General features: G+C 52.1%; 1 long non-coding RNA gene across 1 annotated transcript; it reads left to right on the top strand.

The window, feature by feature from the left end:
- Positions 1-485: 485 nt before the first annotated feature.
- LOC134473924 (uncharacterized) lies at positions 486-4,165 on the top strand. The gene is made up of 2 exons (XR_010044412.1): positions 486-912; positions 2,217-4,165. It is a non-coding gene; the product is annotated as an uncharacterized LOC134473924 (long non-coding RNA).
- Positions 4,166-5,411: the final 1,246 nt, after the last annotated feature.

Here is a 5,411-nt window from a genome sequence, read left to right on the forward strand (position 1 = left end):
CTTCAGTGACATCAGAAGACAGACTTCCTGTTAACTCCGCTCTTGCTGTAAGGGGATGATGGGGTCAGTGAGGGTCCAGGAAACAGGAAAACTGCATGGCAAGACTGAGGTAAAGGAGTACAAGAGTATCAGCAAGCCTCCCACCTGGGAGGGCAGCGGTGAGGGGTGAGAGTTTTCTAGGCCTCTTATCCAGGAAGCTCACTGACAAAGAGATTTTCCCTGGAGGGGAAAAAAAAGCATGAATGCGGACACATCTCCCCTCTCTGTTCCCTTACCCCAGGATGTCTGGAACAAGGGACACCGGGGCACGTTTGGGAGGAAGATGGGTGAGGGAGGTATTTAAAGAACCGGAGCATGGCTGGGCCCAGAAGGACTCTCTCTTCTCCCTTGAGTGGAGAGGGAAGGGTGGCAGAGCCTTCCGAGAGGAGGGAGTTGCTGAGTTAAATTACAGAGGCCTGGGAGGGATGATTAACAGCCCTCACGGTTTTCTGCTTCACAGCCATTACTCACTGCAAACCTGGGGCTTCTCGGTTACATAGCCCAGCGCAGGCCGCCCATTTTTTCCATTGACTGAAAACACATTCTGACTGAAAACAAACTTTGGATCCCCGAGGCTTGGCAGGCCCTGGGTCCTTCTCCATATTTAATCAACGGGAAGCTAAACACTTTCAATCTGCGATGGCTCATTTGGACGGGGTCTCAGGGCTTTCGCTTGGTGCCAGATATAATAACTCTCCGCTCTCTTTTCTAAGGCCTATTTTATAATTTTGCTGTTTTTCAATGTCAAGCCCATCTTTTGAAGAATTTTTATTGGATTTCCTGCTAGACTTCAACGAGGATTTTTCTTGCTTTGGCAGAAATATCAAGCAGAACAGGGGAAAAACTCAATCATCGTCTTGGAAAGTCATGATGGTGCGTGCATGGAGGGGGGCCTTTGTCTGTTTGCACACAAGCGGGTTTTAGAAGGCTGGAGGCCGGGTTACAGCTTCAGGGGCCTCTCTGACTTCTGATTCAGGGCTGGAGACTGACAAGGTAGGGCAGGTGCTGTAGGGAGAAGAAGTCAGAGCAGGATGAGGAGAAAGAGGCTGGGGTGAACGGGCCTCTGCTCACACTCCAGACATCAGCCGTGGTACCATGGACAGGCCTCTTTCCAGAACTGTGGGAACACTGAGGGGCCGGGAGTTAGCCCCGCAGCAGACAGTGTAGCCCCTCAGAGCTGGTAGAACCCCAAGACTGAGTGAGCAGGTCACACACTCCAGGCTTCCCCTTTACTAACCATAGCCACATTCTGTGCCTGCTCAAGGCAACATTCAGATCTTTAATTTTTCCTCACAGAAATTATTCCCTAGGGGAAGCAGCTTGCCAGTGAGTGACAGCTTTTGTTTGCTCATGTTTTCCTCTCTTCTCAGAGTCAACTTCCAGAATATACCAGAATGTTCTTTCTCATTTGACTTTCTTTTCTTCTTTAAAAAAAAAATGCGGTGGGAAGGGAGGTTGCAGTTTGTACAGAGTATTATTCAGAAAAGAAAAGAGAAATAGTTCTCGCAGAGGTGAGAGGGGAGAGGGAGTCCTTTGATACTCTTTCTGTTCTGACATTCTGTTTTACTATTTTTATGTTAAGTTGTTATGTGTAACCGTGCCTCACACCTCACTGGCCTCTTCACACCTACCACTATTAGCTTCACAAGGTACAGAACATTTTCACATGTCTCCCTCTCCATCCCATCTCTTTTATTCCCACAGTAGCCCTTTGACATAGACAGGCAGGAAGTGGGGTCACTGGTGCAGAGATGAGCAAAGAACACACATACCTCAAGTGATTTACCTGCCCAAGTCCTGTGGACAGTAAGTGGCCAAATTCAGGCAGAACCAAGTTTAGCATGGGTTTCCACTGTGCTACAAAATGTATTTGCTGTAGGGAGCTCCTCAGCCCCTTGACTAAGAGCCTGTCCTATGCTTAGGAGAGCTCTGTATCAGAAACAATGAGAGGGAGACACAGCCCTCCCTATCATGTCCACAAATTGCAGCAGAAGTGTTGGGAGCCGTGGCACTGTCAAGTCATCAGACGCGGTGATTGCGAGGCCTGTGGGAAAGTACAAAAGCCTGAGCTAGATTACCCCTCTCATCGAGCCCGCCTGTGTGGCACCTGTTTCTTATCACCCCACTAAGTTCCCGCCTCACAGGGTAGTCTGCCTAGCTATTAATCCTATATATAGCCAGTGCCTCCACCCCTGAGAGAGAGACTGAAGCACGGAAGGAGCCTCGGGGAGCGGACCGGTAGAGGCTTCGGGGGAGACTGAAGCACGGAAGGAGCCGCGGGGAGCGGACCGGTAGAGGCTTCGGGGCAGACTGAAGCACGGAAGGAGCCGTGGAGAGCGGACCGGTAGAGGCTTCGGGGCAGACTGTATAAGGAGAGAATAAAGAAAAGCCTGACCACCGCCAGACCTTGTCGTGTGTCTTTCCTGCCGGCCGGGAGCGACATCGACATTTGGTGGCCCGCACGGGGATTGATCAACCCCGAGACGCGGCGGTGGACTGCATTCTCCTACACAGTGCTGCAGCTGCAGGACAGGTGAGTAGAGGATAAGCCTGGGCCCTGGGTGGCGCGCACCTACAGGGTTTGTAGACTCCTCTCAACCTCACGCGTAAGTGGCGGGTTTCTTGGGCCTCACGCGGTGAGTATGAAACATAACACCAGAACTTAAGGTAATAAAAGAGTGTAAAACATAAACATAGAAGTAAAAATAACAGAAGATATATTAAAAATGGGAAACATGCCAAGTAAAGATACACAGCCTTGGTGTTGGTCCTTCGGAGACTCCTAAAGTCCAAGGACCTCAAGGTGGGGCGTAAGACTTTAGAAAATTTCCTTGCAGAGATTGACAGCTTTGCTCCCTGGTTTCTGCCTACAGGGCATGTAAACCTGCCCTCCTGGGAAAAGTTGGGCAGAGACCTTTCCCTAGCAGAACGGGAGGGTAGAGCTTCAGTCTCTGCTCGTCCATTGTGGGAAATGATACACACGTGCCTAAAGAGTGAGGGTAGTTACGGGGGGAGCTCTCAAGAACTTGTAGAAGTACGCGAGGTGTTTGAACAGGCACAGTGAGGAAGCTCCCGAGAAGGGTCCGTCAAGGAGGGCAGAGATACAAAAGAGGAAGCCGAGGCGCGGTTTGTGTCTTTCCGCAGGAATCGGGACGAGAACCAATGTGGGTCCCAGAGAGGTTGACGCGACAAGTCCCTCGACTGAAGATCAGGCCTGTTCCACCAGAGGCCAACCGCAGACCCAACAACAAGATGAGCCCTAAAAGAACTGCAGGACAATCCCTTTTTGGGGGCCTGGAACGGCTTGCTCCCCTATGTGCTACCCTTGTATACGCATGGCTCGCTCGCATGGCCTACGACCGCGTTTAAAAGTGACAGGCTTCCCACATTCTCCTCCCTAGACAACAACATGTAGCAGGGTGGGTGAGTCAATGACGGGTAAGAGCGTGCCTCCCCAGCACGACTCAACCTAAGCCAGGCCCTACCCCATTCCGCTCGAAAGCCGCTGGGATTGTTAGATAAATTTCTCTCCGAGGGGATTCGTGGAGAGAAATGAGTGCATGCCTATGTGCAACCAGGTTCCGTCCGGTTCATTCCTGGCCCTAGAAAAAAGGACGAGGGCCTCAGGGCCTTGGTGGACCCTGGGACGGCCGACCAGGGTCTACGCTAAGGGCCTACGGTGGGCCTCAGTTCGGGGCATAGGCCTCTGCACTCTATCCAGGACGGGCTGCGATGCGCGTAGCCATCATTTAAAATAAAATAGGGGGAGATGTTGGGAGCCGTGGCACTGTCAAGTCATCAGACGCGGTGATTGCGAGGCCTGTGGGAAAGTACAAAAGCCTGAGCTAGATTACCCCTCTCATCGAGCCCGCCTGTGTGGCACCTGTTTCTTATCACCCCACTAAGTTCCCGCCTCACAGGGTAGTCTGCCTAGCTATTAATCCTATATATAGCCAGTGCCTCCACCCCCGAGAGAGAGACTGAAGCACGGAAGGAGCCGCGGGGAACGGACCGGTAGAGGCTTCGGGGGAGACTGAAGCACGGAAGGAGCCGTGGGGAGCGGACCGGTAGAGGCTTCGGGGCAGACTGTATAAGGAGAGAATAAAGAAAAGCCTGACCACCGCCAGACCTTGTCGTGTGTCTTTCCTGCCGGCCGGGAGCGACATCGACACAGAAGATTTTATGAACACTTCCAGGGCATCTAAACAGCTCTCATCCCTTTGACTTCCGGTAGGAAAAAGGACATCTACAGATCTGGTAAAGCAAAGTACCTGTGGATACCCACTTAGGGCCCAGAATACTGTGGGATTTTACACTAGGAAAAGATACTTGTCCTTCAGGAGTTCACAGACCAGATACAGAGGAAAGACAACACACAGAGAACCCTAGAACATGACAACTACAAAGGACCTTTGCGATCATGCATCTAAACCCCCAGTTACCAGTGAGGAGACTGGACAGGTAGTGGAACAGAATCAACCGAGGCCACAGGAAACAGCATTTGACTTCATGGTAAGGAGTGTGGTGGGGGCATAAGCTGGTCAGAGAGAACAAAATGGTCAGGAACATCTTCTAGAAGAAAATAAAACTTGGTCTCCACCTTTAGTATGTGCAGAACTATGTGGAGAAGGAAGAAGGCCAACTCGAGTCCAACATGCTTACGGGACTGAAGGCCAGTGTTGAGAATGGAGGAGAGGGAAGGAACCAGGGCTGAAAACTTGGTCACATCACGAGTCTTAGGCATCAGGAAAAGGTGAAGGCAAAGCCATCGAGGAGTCACTTGAAGGTCAGGGTTCCTGGCAACCAGTGAAGCACTGGTCCTGTAATTCCCTAAACCCTAGAACATTTCCCCCATACCCATACCCACCACATCTAAACCTAGCCACGGCAGCCTGGGAGCACACAGGCATCTCTGCAGGTGCCCCACTTGGAGTCTGCATGCGGAGTGCCCGTGGGCCAGCACACTCTGCTCACCCTGCCTCCCCGCTTAGCCCCTCTCACTCCTGCAGCCACCACCCCAGTGCGCCACACACCCTCTGCCCCTCGCAGCTGGTCATCCAGATGCTGGGCAAGGACTGGACTGGCTAAGCTCAAAAGCAAAAGGAAGAGGGAAGGGCAGGCTGCCTCACGTCGAGAAGTGCCAAAGAAACAGGCATGACGAGCGCCTGTCCCCAGCCCTCAAGGGGCACGAGTGCTGCAGTGGGACCTCTGTGTCCCTGGCTCCTGATCTCCATCAGCCTTTGCCACTGCTAACCTTGTGACTGGCTTTCCCCATTCCAGCCTAAAACAAGTCTGCTGCTCTCTTCCTTCTTAGGCAGCCTGGGAGGAGGACAAATCAGCATCTACAGGCCCACAATTTCAGGGAAAGCATG

Source organism: Cavia porcellus, unplaced genomic scaffold (assembly GCF_034190915.1).
Source record: "Cavia porcellus strain 051 isolate PalLab524CR breed Dunkin Hartley unplaced genomic scaffold, mCavPor4.1 scaffold_29, whole genome shotgun sequence".
Lineage (NCBI taxonomy): Eukaryota > Metazoa > Chordata > Mammalia > Rodentia > Caviidae > Cavia > Cavia porcellus.